General features: G+C 47.6%; 1 long non-coding RNA gene across 1 annotated transcript in view; it reads left to right on the forward strand.

The window, feature by feature from the left end:
- Window positions 1-7,207: 7,207 nt before the first annotated feature.
- Window positions 7,208-14,643, forward strand: part of LOC148056380 (uncharacterized) — a 174,388-nt gene continuing 166,952 nt past the window's right edge. The window contains exon 1 of the long non-coding RNA XR_015703130.1: window positions 7,208-7,307. This is a non-coding gene — a long non-coding RNA (uncharacterized LOC148056380). The remainder of the gene's footprint in view (window positions 7,308-14,643) is intronic.

The raw sequence follows: 14,643 nt of genomic DNA on the forward strand, positions 1-14,643 counted from the left end.
GGTGGCTTGTTTGGAAATGTCTGTTCCCAGCCACGGTGTGATCATTGCTGCATGGACCCTGCGGTGCTGAGGGTGACGGGACAGTCCAGCTCCAGAGCTGCTGTGCTCTGCCCACTTTGGGGTGAAGGTTTTATTTATTCCTGACCCCCTTAACTCTTCCTACCTCAGATATCTGCTCCAGGTACTCTACAAAATGCTGGAGCTGCTGGTGCTGAGCACCCAGGAGACCAAGCCAGCGCAGCCTCTGTGTCCTTGCAAATCCCAAGGGAGGCAGGTGGGTCCTCTCCCTCTGTTCTTATGGTAAAGCTGTTTCCACTGCAGTTGCTGGTATTTTTAAGTGGGTTGCACCTAGTTCAAGGGCAGGCAGATGGTCTTCAAAACCTTTCATGACTGCAGGGTTGCCCTTGGGATGCCCTTGGAAGTTGGCTTCACTTTGAGGACTCGCCTTCCTGAAAACCATGTTTCTCCTTGGTGTCACAGACAAGACACACTTCAGTCTGCTATTTTAATCTGTAGCTTACATGTCTATTGTATTTTTTCTTCTCAGGTCAGTTGAACTCAAAAGCCATATGGCCATGGTCCTGGGCAACGAGCTCTAGGTGACCCTGCTTGAGCAGGGGGTTGGACCAGATGACCTCCAGAGGTCCCTTCCAACCTCAACCCCTCTGGGATTCTGTGCTTCTGGAACTGTATGAAAACAAAACCAACAGGACCAGAAGTCAGGTCGGATTGGGTTCCTGTTGGTGTGTAGAGTACGGGACAGGCTTATGTACATTTTTATTCTGCTTTTCTGCTGGCACTTGGGTTTCAGAGTAGTAAATCAGGTCATCTTGTATGGCACGCAGTGAGGTGTGCAGTGAAGTTTGTCGATGGGCCCCCCTTTGCCCCAATGCTAAACTCATCCCTAGCAATACCCTTTTTTTTGTGCTGTACTGCAGTTTCGTGGTTGCTTTAGCTCAGACACTCCTCATGCCCACAGCTCTTCTCTACCAAATGAGTCTACTGGGGAGAAGAAGTGAGATCAAGGTGTTCTCGCTATTGTAACCGGAGCAAGACCCAGAGCAAAAGCTGGGGGGGGGGGGATCAACATATAGTTGTCGTAATTACAAACATGGACTATGGCCTTTGCTTCTGGACAAGTCTGCAGCAGCTTTTCCCCATATGGTGTTTGGTGGTTTTTTTTGTGCTGGTGTCTGGGTTTTGTAGCTTTCCCCAATGCCAGCACCTGACCATGCCATGGAGGGAGATGGGGCAGAGGATGCTCTGGGGCTCTCCAGGCAGATGCTCTCCTGGGGACACATTGAGAATTAGTTTGTGGCTGGGGTGAGGGGAAGGCAGGCAAAATTCCCAAGCTTAGCGATAAGGGTGGCTTTTGTTTAGCCCAGAGGAGGAGCTCAGTGGGTCGGAGGTCCGTTCATGGGAATGGCGCAGGGAATGGCTTCCAGATGTTATGAAGCTGTGGAGAGGTAGGGTTGGTGAAGGGAGAGCAGCAACGCCAGATGCTCTGATGGAGCAGGGGTTTGTGTGTGAAAATGCCAGCTGGGGGAAGGGTTTGCCATTGCAAAATCACTGCCCCCCCCCCCCCCCCCGAGCCTTGGCCGAAGGGCAGGAGTGACCTGGAAGGGGGGCGGATGGGGAGGGTTTGGGCAGAGGAGAGGCCAGCAAGGGGCTACTTCCCCTGCCCGCACCCTCCCGAGCTGTCTTGGAGGGAAATTTGCCTAACGATGCTGTAGCTGACAGAGAGGACCTTGCACTAATGGCTTATTGAGTGGCCTCACTTTAACAAATGAGGGAAATGAAGATGAGTGAGAGTTTAATTACCGATTGGAGCAGGGCTTTCTGCAGCGATGACGGGCGCTCCCAGCTGGGTTCTCAGGGTGCCTGGCAGCACTGGAGGAGACAGCTGCTTGGCCGGGCTGGGCTGGAGGTGGGTCTCGGTTCCACCTGACCAGCCCGACCCACAGAGCATCACCATCTAAAGGGGATGACTATAAATAATAAGAATAAAAGGGAGTATAAATAATTGAAACAGCTCATAGTAGTTCCTGAAACGTCTGCCTGATTTAAAAACTAATTACTTGGAGGGTAATCACCACCAGAAGCACATATATTTACCCACAATGCTGCTCTTCCCTCCTCTTCCTTTCACTCACCCTCTCCTGATTGCTATCTCAGGCATCGGCGCCCAGACTTATCACTCATCCGCAGCGCACAATAAACTGTGTTCTAGTTGTCCATCTCTCTGATTAATAGCATCATTGGAGGGGAGGAATAAATACTCTCTGGGTAGGAGGCCAGGTGCTTGCAGGAGGGGAAGCTGCTGCTGCATGACACCTGCAGAGCCCGAACCCTCAGAGCTGGGAGCCTGCTCTGCCCCAAAGGGCCACCCTCTACTCCAGGGACGGTCCCGTTGGATGAGCCTGTGCTACTCAAAAAGCAGGGCATCGCCAAGTCACCGCAAGCCTGGGGTACCCGGGGGGGGATGCGTCATCACCTGCTCAGTACGAGCTGCTGTTAAGAGACTTTTCTGGATCATCACTCTCACGCACCGGCCCATAGTGCTCATCAAAGCCTGAATTCGGCGACGTGGGACCTGTCCTCATGGGAAACATCTCTTTTTGATGTTCAAGCTGGGCTGCAGCAGGCATAGGCAGAGCTGGCGATCTCAAGCTTTTACTGTGAAGCTGCTGCACTGCAGTTGAAAGCCTAGGGTTTTTTTGATCATCTTCGCTGCAGCTCCACCAGAAAGGATTTGTCCCTCCTGCTCCACCTCTGTGCCACCTCCTTGTGCCACCTCCATTGCACAGGGTGCTGGCCCCAGCCTGCCTGCTCCTTCTCACAACCACAGCAAAAACTTTTCTTCTGTGCCTGCAGCAAGCTGAAGTTTGTAACTCTGCTACAGTTTAGTTTGCATTTATTTGGCTGAGCTTGTGTCTGGTCCTATACAAATTAATAAATAATTCTCACCATCAGCCTGATTTATGAGCAGTATTGGACTGTGTTGCTTCATTTAGGGAAACAGAATAATTTATTCCTAACTTATGGGATTCAGGAGACTTCCACCCGCAGCCCACGATATTTTCTCATTAATGTTACCCAGCTAAGCTTAAAACTGCAATTTCATAAGTCATGCTTCCTTCAAAGGCACGTTACCAACTTCCCAGGGACTCCAAAAGTTTACTGAAGCTTAAAGATATACCTCATAGCATGCAGTAATGTATCAAAGTCCCTCTTCTTATTACCACTGTAACCATCTTTTCTGCAAGTCTCCCTCCCCTGAACTATTCCTGTCACGAATAACCCTGCAAGGATGGCACCACATGCCCAGTCCTGTCCAGGGGCTGGCGGTGATGGGCCTGGGCATCCCGACTAAGCCCCTTCAAACAGCATAACACAACATCTCAGTCATTACAACCAACCCTGCACTAACGAACCAATATGCCAAGCCAGAGCCTCTTAGTGGGGTTCCCAGCAGCAAAATTTGTTGTAGACGTGTGTGCGCAATGCAATGGAGGTTTAAGCAAGCGATACTGTGCAAAAGAAGAATAGATTAAGTCACTATCAATGAGGTAAATAGAACAAAATATTTAGCTGGAAAACAGAAGAAAGGCCAATTGCTGTGTAAAGGAGTTTGTAGCTTTGCCCTCGGTGGCCCTTGGGGCTCAGCCTGGGCTGCTGTGTGCCCGTCTCTTGGTGAGCCAGGCAAGTCGCCCGTGCAGCTGCAGCTGGTGCTGTATGGGCACATGCACTGGCTGTGCTGCCTGCAAGAAGGCGATGAGGCTCACAAAGATTTATAGAGGCTGTACAGGTCCGACGGGGCGGACCCCGCTGTTCCTAAGGTAAGAGGCCCCCAGCATGCCATCCCCAGCAGCCCATGGTAAGAAGCTGGTGCTCGGTGCCTACCTTGCTGTCCTGCAACAGCTCCAGGAGAGAGGATGCAGTTTTTCACAGGCTGCCCTGCAGACACCTCTTCGCTCCTGCAGGTCCTTCGCCACTGGGATCCCTCGGGCTCAGCCGGGCTGTGGGATGGCAGACCAACCTTTTGGGGGGGCTTTCGCAGTGTCAACAGCAGGCAAGAATTGCTGCTCTGCCATAGCTCTAAGCGATAGCAGCAAGACCTGATTTCAGAAGGAGTCAGGCCATAGGAAGACTGATACATTTTGTCCTTTATCCTCCCCTCTGGGGCTTCTCTGAAAACCATATAAGCCAAAACGTTTCTTTTCTGTAGTGTTTTGGTGCTGGAGACCACCCACAGTGACAGTGTGGGATGGAGGGGATAGGATATGGGGAGATGGTTGACTGTGTGTGAGCTCCTTGTCAAAAAGAATCATCAAGACCCAGGGCTTAGCAGTTATTTTAATCCGTACACCATTTTTAAAACTTGCTTGTTGGGGGTTTTTTTGGTAAGTCACAGCTGAACGCTCTTGCTTGCAAAGTTTCCAGACCCTGTTTGTTTTGGTGTGGTTTTTTTTTTTAAAGTAAAAATTACAGCCTTTTAAGAACCGTGTCCTGAAACAGCTTTGCAGATGACAATGACAGGGAAGCAGAAAGAACCTTAGTCCCTTCGTGTACATCCACACGGTATTATACCACATTAGCCTTAAGCTTAAATTGCTGGGGGAGCAAAGGAGCACTTGGTGAGCACCGCCGCCAGTGATCCCTCTTCCCTGCCCTTCTCTTCTGCCACCAGCCTCAGAAGAAAGTCAAGATTAAAATCATATTCCTGAAGCAAAATTACACATTGGAGACTCCACAGCCCTCCTGGGAGGATAAGGGCATTCCTCTGTAAATATCTGTCTCAATCTGTTTAATTTGCAGATGAAATTAAGCCTGGGAAGAAAGGGAAGGCTGTCTTTTCATGTGTGGGCTGTCCAGCTCTGCCTTGAATATCAAAGTGAGATGAGTTACAAAGCACCGGCTCACTGGGATTATCTAAGAAACCTTGTAGGTCCCAAGTGACAGCGGTTATGGGATCAAAAGGTGTGGTACTTATGGAGAAAGCCAGAAAAAGCCAGTGTGGTTCTTAGATGAGCCCCAAAGAGCCAAATCTCGGGTCAGTTCGCAGAGTTCAGGAGGTAGGTGAGGAACCAGGAGAGGCTGGGCTTTCACATGGACTTTGGATTAAATATTAACTTGCTGCAGTGGGTTACGAGGATAAATATTTTCATTAATCATGTATGTGCTCATTATTATGGTGAGAATAGATTGTTAGAGCTTTGTCTGCATGAGCAGCTCAAAGCTAACCTCCCATTTTCTGCTCATAGCTTTCTGTAAACTATCATCTTTTATGCTTTCTCTCTTTTTTAGAAAACTTTTTCCCACAAGTAATTTTGTTGGTTTCAACATTTTATTGGTTAGGCTTCGAAAACATCAGCTGAAAAGATTTAGCATAAGGATAAAGGGACAGGGGAAAATGCACCTCCAGCCAACAAAAACAAGGACAGTGAAGCGGGGTGATGTTTCTGGGCCAGCCCGTGGAGGTGGGAGCCTGACCTGGGTGGGAAAACAGCTCTCACCAAAGGGTTCTGCCGCTGTGTACCAGTGAAAACTCATGCAGACGTTCAGCGTGGTGTGCTAGCACAGTCCCAGCACACTGGGGGAATTGTCAATGGGATTTTCTTGCAAAGTACTTAGCTAGGCAGAACTGCGGGCCCAATTTATCTGCACAAATGAGACACAGCGCAGGGTAGTGCAATAGGCCTGCATCATAATTACAGCCTGGTGACATTTTTCATATTAAAAACTCTTAGCTGAAAAAGGCCTTTTTCGTCATCTATTTCATTAAAAATTGGAATTTTTCCTTCTTTTCTCCAATTCTATTGAACTTCAATCATCATAACTTTTTTCAGCTTTCCTTCTCTTCTGTTTTTAGCTGCTCCTTTCAATTATTTGGTGCTTTCCTTTTTATTCCAGTAGGTTTTTTTCAAAGACTTGACTAGAAGGAAGAGGGAAGATAGATTAAAATTTATACTAGAACAGAAAGTGGATGTATGGCCAAGAGTCTAAAACCCTATCATTAGCAATTTTTAATAAGGAATTTTAATAATAATATTGAGCAAGCTGAGATGTCTGCAAATGACTTCTGAAACTCTCCAAAATGGAAGGGAGCTTATCTAGCAGAGGAGAAAGCCAACTGATGGATGAAGATACAAAGTATTTGGAAAGAGGCTGAATGAGCATCTCTAATGCCCAGCCATCCCGCTATAAAGATTTATGGATGTTGAGCATAGCTGCCTCCGAGGGACCCGTCCATGGGTGAACGTAAGACCAGGGGTAGCACCTTGGAGGTGCCTTCTGCACCCAAACAGAAACCCCTCGCCCGCTGGCACCCGCCATGTCCCTCTGTTCTTCTCCCCCAGGGCTGGCTGCAATAGCTTGTCTCCACCAGCACATGTAGACAGAGGCACCAGGCCCATTTTCAGCCCTGTGGCGGAAAAGATGTGGGGCAGATGCTTGATGTTTCCTTTTCTGAGCACTTCTGCAGTCTGGTGTGGAGGAGGAGTGGGCAGATTTGAGGTTGTGTTGGCAGCCATAGCTGGGACACTTCCGACTGGTTTGGAGGCTCTGGTCTTGCCACCTAACCCTACTTCAATCTGGCATCTTTGTTATTTTTAGCAGAGCACGCCACACTCTTACTGCTTCTTGCTACAGAAGAAAGCTGATTTAAACAGGGTTTTTTGCTATTGTCAGCCTGGGCAGTGTGCTAAATCATAAATGTCAGCTTTGGAGTACGTGCAACTTGTTTTGTAGGACAACAAAGTGAGTGGTCCTGCATTGCTATAAAGCACGCTGGGCTGTCTAAGGTTTGCTAGAGAGACAGACCACAAAAATAATAGGTGTGCTATGGTAAAGGTGCCCAGAGACTTCTTCTAGGAGCCTCCTGTGCTTGCAGGGCCGCTGTGATGCTTCCCTGCTCCCGTTGCAGGCATGGACAGGCTTTGCTGGGCACTGTGGCATCTCTGGGTGCTGCAGCAAGTGCTGGTACCTGCCTGCATCTTATTGTCATAATGCAAGAACCAAGGAACTGGAGGTGGTCTGTCAAGTGGTTGCACAGTTGTCTCTCCTCCTGGTGCAAAATTAGCTTAATTGAAGAGCAGTAAGTGCTATCAGCTGCTGGTGCAGGTGCTCCACTCCTAAACTCTCCTGAGGGCTTAAAAGCAGCAGCTGTTTGCTATCAGGAGTGATGGGCCTGAGGCCATGTTAGGTAGGAAGCTTTGCTCTGACCCGGAGTATCTAAAATGGCTCTGTGCTGCTGGTACCTTCTGCGAGAGCTGGAGCTGTGGTCAGGAGCTGCTATGCATGGAGAAGTAGGTTCAGTGAGTTTTTATTCTTCTTTAAATATAAATGTTATTTTTTGCACTATGGCCCAGCTTTCTCCAAAAGCCCAGGCCTGCATTACAAATGCTTTGCCTTGAGTAGGAATGAAGTGTTTTTTGAGTGTTTGGCTTTGATTATGCAAAGTGGGATATTTAGGGGGAAAGGGAAATAGGTGTTTGTTTTAAATCTAGAGGAATATTTCTTATCTGCATCTTGAACTCACACTAAGGGTTAGCTCTAGAGCAGAAGCAGAGAACAGGGAGACGCAGAGGGAAAAAGAGGCTTCAAGCACTGGCTGGAACAACACAGTTTAGACCTCTGCAGGTTTCCAGGGACTGTGGTGTGCCAAAGCTGAGCATTCTACATTTGATAGAAATTTAGCTTTGCAGGTAGCATGCTAATTCTTGCTGTGCTGGTTATAGTTTGGCAGAGACTGGATTAAGTGGTGGTTTTCAGGGTATATGTATATGGTAGACAGGGTCCTTTAGCAGCCAGAGCCCACACAATCACACTTTTATTTAAGCACACCTTATATATACATATTTCTTTTTTTTTTTTTTTTTTAATTAAAACTTCTGTGTAAAACCTGGCCTGGATGGATGGGAAAGTTTGTCTCTAAGTTCCTGCAAGCTGTGATCCCTTACTGCTGGAGTACTTCCTCAGGCATGTTGGTGGGAACAGAAGCTGGTCCCAAGTTAGGTCTGTGCATGCTCTGAGCCAGTATGGTGTGAGCCTGTTCCCTTTTCTTTGGGGTCACGGTCCCCTATTTCTTCGTGTCCTGAACCACGTGGGTCAAAACTACTTAGTGGCCAGACTTTTTCCCACTGAGCAGAGAGAAGATGGTAACTGAAGTTGCACTATTGATGGGGGCTGCAAACCTGCAGAGATGACTGGGCTGGAAAATCCTGTATTATAGCTAAAAATACCATATCTAAAAGATGTGCTTGGAGGGCTCTTGTACCTCTGTTTGCTCTGCTGCTGCTGCTTTTACCTGGGACGTGTGGTTGCTGCTTGGGAACGAAATGTGTGGTTGCTTAATGCTGTTCCCTCTTTCATCAGGACAGGGCGGTCATCACCCCTGCTTCAGGGTTACTGTATTTCCCATCAGTTATTGGGTTTGTGACAGCTTATCAATATAGTTGTTGCTGTGTATGTCTAGGGTCCAACGGCCCGCAATGCGAATGGTTATGTTTAAATTAAGCCTGTTAAATGGAGCCAAGCTGGGGTGGGTGAGCACTAACTAGGGCTGATGGGCTGGAGCAGTGCCTGGGCACTGCAGAGCTCAGCACCCACCATGGATCTGCATCCTCTTAAAATAAAAACCTGGTGGAGCTTAAAACCCAAGCGCTGCATTGGTGGTGCTAAACCCCCGCACCAGTCTCCACAAAGAGCTTTAAACACAGTCATGGCAGAGCAGTGATGGTCTCTGCATCCCGGGGCCAGCAGGGGAGGTGGGCTCTTCCCCCGGTGCAGGGAGGGGCAGTTGACCCCAAGCAGCTCTCTGGGAGGATGAACACACACCCGTCCCTTCAACTCCTTTGCTCGTGAGGAGTGATCAAAGCGCAGCCCTTCGATTTCATAATCCAAGTAAATGTGCAAAAAAGAATCACACCTTAAATATCGAGGGGAAGGTATTTTGAACTTCGGCTGCTTTGCCTGAGAAACGGTCTCTTCTGATTCAGCTTGTTCAAATCATCTTAACAGTTCTTAGTGAGAAAAAACCTTTTGTATCCTCAAGGCAAGTATATTTGGGCAAAGCAATGAGAGAGACTTTAAGAGGTTTGGAGGTTACAGTGGGAAATAGCAGTTATTCCCAATAAGCAGTGTTAAATGAAGTGCTGCTGACAGTAGCCTGAGGCAGGTTCAAGAGTTTCAAGATCTGCAACTAAGAGATTAACCAAAATATTATTACAGGCAAGTTTGTATCTAAATAATTTAAAGTGCTGTTAGATGTTGTAATGTTTTTCCTCCTAAGTGCTCATAGTATATCTGCAGCTTCCTCCTGGCTTTCATGAACGAGCAATGAAAGGGCTCTTGATCTTGTCGAGTTTAAGATCCTCTGATGAAGGAACAAGGACCCAGTGGATCGGCAAGTTCTCGTTTGATGGGAGGCTGCTTTAGCAGTGCTTCTATTTCACATGGAGGAGAGATCCTCCCCGAGTCCTCCCTCCTGTTCCCTGTTGGATGCTCTGCTGTGTGGCTGGCTAATGGGTACAGTCCAGAGAGGATGCACTGAGCAGTGGGTTTTGCCAAAGCTCTGGGTGTAAAATGCCTCTGAAAGAATAGCAGCAGCATGGCCCTGAGCTGGAACAACCTGACCCTTAATTTGTAAAGGCCATATGATGCTCAGGAGAAAAAAGTGCTGTGTTTAGAGATGTAAATGAGAATGGTCATCTCTAGGCACAGGTGAACACAAAAAGTCTTTGTCTCTTGGGTAGTGCCATCCCTGTCAAGCCCGAGTCTAGATATTGATTCCCTGTCATCCTGCAGGACTTCTCATGTGCATCCGTCACCCAGCAATCTGTGTTTTGAATGTGGGATGTTGAGTTCGTTCTTCTGTGCTGAACTGACACGGGAAGGAAATTCAGTGTAGGGCTGGCAGCATGGGGTTACTGAAACAGAAATGATCTGCCAGCAACATGGACGGTCACTGGTACTAGGTCTTGGCTGCAACCTGGATAAGGTAAATTTAAGTTTGATGGGTGAGGAATCAACAGGTCTAAGGGAAATTATCTGCAAAAGAGGGGCAAGCTCTATATGCTCAAAAAGAAAGGAGGGGAGAAGGGCAGAGATGTTTAGAGGGAGCTGGTCTAAATCTGGGGAGCAGCCTGGAGTGCTGACACCGAGCCAGGAAAATGGGCGTTTGTTATTTGGGTAAGATTTCTGTGCTCCTTGGGTTTGTTCAAGTCAGGAGCAGCTGACTTCTGGCAGCTCTCCAAAGCTGGATTGTCAGTTTGCTTTGGCAATTCCACATCCCTGTGGAGATGAGCTGGCCATCCAGGGTGCTTGCAGGACCAGAGCCCTGGAGAGGGATGGGCTTTTTCCCGTGGGGTGCTTAGGGGCATCAGCAGTTGTGCCAGGGATGTTGTGCATGTGGATTGATAGATCTGTGAGAGGAAGGTGTAGATCTCCACCAAAGCAATACACCAGCAGAGCCGAAACCAGAGAGATTATTGGAGATCCAAAGATGTTTCCAACTATGAGGGTTCAACATGCTGAAACCATCCTGGAGCAAGCTGGTGAGGTCCGGGCAGGGTGACACACCATCTCATGGGGGGTTACTAAGGCTCAGGTTTACCTGTGGGCAGATGGTGTGAAACCTGAAATGTCCTGGGGTCTGGGAAATCAGTCCTTCTGTATGAAGCCAGCTTAAGCCATGCCAGAAACATGAAATATTACTTTTTTTTTCCTTGCTTGTTTCCAAGTTCTAAAGATGAATGACACTTCTGTGTCATGCAATAAGCCTGAGATTGCAAGTTTTTCTCCATGTGAACAAGGAAAAATGTCTCCAAGTGTCTTTGCGATGTTACTTTTTTTCTAAAAAAAAGGAAGAAATGTCCCTCTAGGGAATCAGATCTTCATGGTGACCTGATGACAGCATAGCCCTCCCTGTCCAGCAAGCATGTAAGATGTCATTTCAAAAGCAACATAAAGCAATTTAAAGTTAAATTTTATTTTGTCTTGCATGTTGAGCAATCTGGTGGCAGTAACTCGCTGCGTATGGACAGAGTGAGGTGGCAGAGTGTGGCCTCACATCCCTTCCAGTGCTAATGATTTTATCAGGGGTTGCCAAGGAATGTTGCAAATGTGAGGTATTGAGTTATAGCACCTCTGTGAGCTGAAGAATGGTTGTTTTTTCTTGTTATTTGATAGGTGGGGGAACTGCATTTCGGAGAGGCTCTGGGCTGCCACCAGCAGTCACTTTTCCCTTTCAATAAAATGGAGGGACATCGGATGTTGTTCTTGTCAGGGCTCTTAGAATTGTTAAGGTTGGAAAAGACCCTTAAGATCATCGAGTCCAACTGTTAACCTATCACTGCCAAGTCCACCACTAAACCATGTCCCATTGTCCCTCTTCCATGGTACTTGGACGGATGTTTGGGTGACAGCTGTCCCACAAAGCCTCATTAAATGTGGCTCAGTGTAAGAGAGGATGAAGGAAGCAATGCTGAAATGCATGACAAATGCTCTGCTTTTGCTGGACTTGGCACACTTGCCAGTTTGAAGGACCAGGTTGCTCCAGGCTTTCATTTCCTGCCCTGAAAGTTCAGACTCCAATGGTTAATGGCAACAGATAGAAACCCAGCTTTCCTGGAGGCTTTTAAGGATATACCTCGACTGCCATAATCACTGCAGGTCCATGAGCCAGTGATTCCCGGGGCTTGCACTGTCCAAGTGCCCCTTCATGCCAGGTCCCACAGCTGCAGGGCTGCTGCCTTCCCATGCCAAGGTCTGGCACCTGATCTGTATGGAGCTGAGGGTTTAAATGAACTGAATAGCTGGAATAATCAAGTCCTTGAGGCCTTTGAGGAAAGTAGGGGAGTCCACCTGCCTTGTCCTGTTGGAGCAGACAGGTCTGTGCCGTGCAGTGGGATGAACCCAACGTAAAGCTGAGCTTGGATCAGGCTTTTGATTTCACCTGGCCCTGAACATGTTCTGCATCATTGTTGCTGCTGCTGTATTCGTCAGGAGTCTTGTGACACCTGGTGTTTTAATTTCTCCTGGAGTCTGGTGGTCTGATAGCATCCCGCCTTCCCAAGTGAGCCTTTCTAGACCTTGAAGAGCAGAGAGGCACTTCAGCAAGAGAAGCCTTGGGCTCTAAAATATTTGCTTCCTGCAAATACAAGGAGCCCAAGCTGCTTATATCAAAAATATTATGGAATTAGCTGTAGAATTGACTATTTGGAAATCCTGTTTTATTGTTTTGGATTGCTTGGAACAGGAAGACAGAGCCTGGCACTGCCCCACAGAGACCCTTCGGTGCTAGGGCAGTGCCCCTAGTTGTGTGTGCTAGAAGCATCGAAGATATTGCCCAAGGGTAGGCAGGGACGCAGGGGCTCATCCTGGGTAAGTCCATTGCAACAAACCCCTCTGGGGTGCTGTAGTGATACCAAGCAGGTGCTGTGCACGTGGGACATTTGGGTGCAGAGCAATGAGAGCAAAACTGGATGTGCAGAGCCACGCTTGGCTGGCTGGATGCATGCTGCCGGTACCATCGTTGGCTTTCTCCAAACAGAGCCTAAGGTATTTAAATCATGGTCTGCTGAGAGAGGAGCAGCTTGGGGAAAGGCAGCTCTTGGTCCCTCTGAAATGTTTCATGAAGTCTGTGTCTTGCTGGATTTTGGCAAGAGAGATCTTGATTTAATGTGAGTTTTTAAAAGTGGGAAATGTGAAACAGCTGCTACAGTTGTAAGCAAGCCAGGAATGGAGAGGAGGGCAAGGCCTGTGGGTTTTTTGCTTGCAGACCTTGGCAAATGGGAGGCTTTCCTTTTTTTATTTTAATTAGCATCAGGAAGATCTTTGAGACCTTGGAATCCCAAGCACCAGTCAGGAGAGCTGGGAGGGTCTGAAAGGTGCCTCTGCACTGTGAAACCTTGACAGTGATGTTAAGTCAGGGAAGGGGCAAAGGAAACTGCAGGGCTTTGAGAGGGATGTGGGAGGAGTTGGTGAAAAAGGAGAGAGGGAGACTTCTACACATCCTTGCCCAGACTTGTAAAGGCTTAAAAATACCCAAAGCCCTACAGCCCACTGGTTTCAGGGAGGGGCATCGGAAGCACAGCTTGGTGTAGTCCCTAGGCTGGAGTACCCCGATGCATCTCCCATCCACATGTGCTGCCTGGGGCAACTCGTGGTGCTGGATCACACTGGGACTGGTGCCTCACAAGAACAATTCACCTGATTGCACTTGGGGTGAGATTAATCATTCCTGTAAGGGCTGGTTTTCTCAACTAAGTGCAACGGCAGCTGAGGGTAACTCATGCAGACCTCAGTGTTCCCACTATAGTGCCCACAGGAGAGCAGGAAAGTCCTTCCTATAATATCTGCTAGAGACCTGACCTGGACAGAAAGCCTGAGAGAGGGGCTTGTCCAGCCCAGGCTCTTCTTTCTGGTCATCGACATCAAATGCTTTGGAGGAAGATGTGAGAAACCTCCTATAATCTCCCTGGAAGGGAGGCTTGTCCCAGTTAGGACACAGCAGGTTTTATCCTTTGCATTAGGTGAGTATTCAAATAATTTAACAGTGAATGTTCTCATCCTTCATATACCGATGGAGTTGTTTCTGTGTCTCTAATGCTCTCATGACCTCAATAACGTCTTCTGTGAGTGTGTTTCTCGGGTTAATTATGCATTATGTTTACATAAAGCTTTTCCTTTTTTAATCAGTTCTAAACCTGCTGCTTTCAGATGTGCTGAAAGCATTGACAATTGGGCGCTACTGGGGTGGCTTACAGGAGTACCGTACCCACCTTTCTACCCTGACAGTTCTTTTGTATACCTTGGTATGTCTCTTTTATTTGTCACCTTGCTAAATAAGCGCTCCTGAGACTTCTGGCTTTATTTTTTTCCTGTACAGGCTTCTCTGATGTGCACTACAGTAACATAACACCATAAAGGAAGGTGTTTACTGGTGTGATTGAGGGATGTTGTAGCCAGCTCACTTTCCTTCTCCCTGGGCTGGAGAAGAGCCTGCTTGGGAGCTGCTGGGAGGTTTTTCTTAAACAGACTCATTCTTTCCCACGTAGCTTTTGTGAGTGTAAGAACGTGGGTAGAAAGCATGCCTTGCACTTGGTGTGTGTGTTTCTTTTGGAGATCTTTCTTTTCTCTTTGTTTTTCTCTGGGTTTCCTCTTTGATTTCTTAGCACTCTCTTTTGAGCTGGATGAGTTCTCCTCTGAAGTCTAAGACCTTGAAAGTAAGGGTTATGGTAATATTGCATAGAAGTAAGTTGGATAATGTGGTTCTTATTTCAAGGCAAGCATTTCTGTTTGCAAAGTAACTTGGCAGTCTTGTGTATTTTGGATTTAGGCATCCTGGTGTATAAGCCAAAGATAACAGACATTAATTAGTTGGAGGACTGGAACTGTAATGAGGACAGTCACTCACATAGGTTGGCATTTTTATTTTAAATGCAAGTAATTAAAGGAAAAAAAAGCATGTTGAAAAAGTTGATGTTAAAAGATGTTATATAAGTAACACACCCCGGGTGAGAGAGAGGCACTTGAAGGAAAGAATAACAGCCAAGTTGCTGGTGCAGCAGCTGCTGTGATGCCCAGCTATGGAGGGATTACCCCTGTAGCAGGGAAAAAGGAGTAAAGAAGTGTGGCCAA

The sequence above is a fragment of the Nipponia nippon genome, unplaced genomic scaffold (assembly GCF_047370975.1).
Source record: "Nipponia nippon isolate SJK-2023a ecotype South Korea unplaced genomic scaffold, ASM4737097v1 scaffold_14, whole genome shotgun sequence".
Classification (NCBI taxonomy): Eukaryota; Metazoa; Chordata; class Aves; order Pelecaniformes; family Threskiornithidae; genus Nipponia; species Nipponia nippon.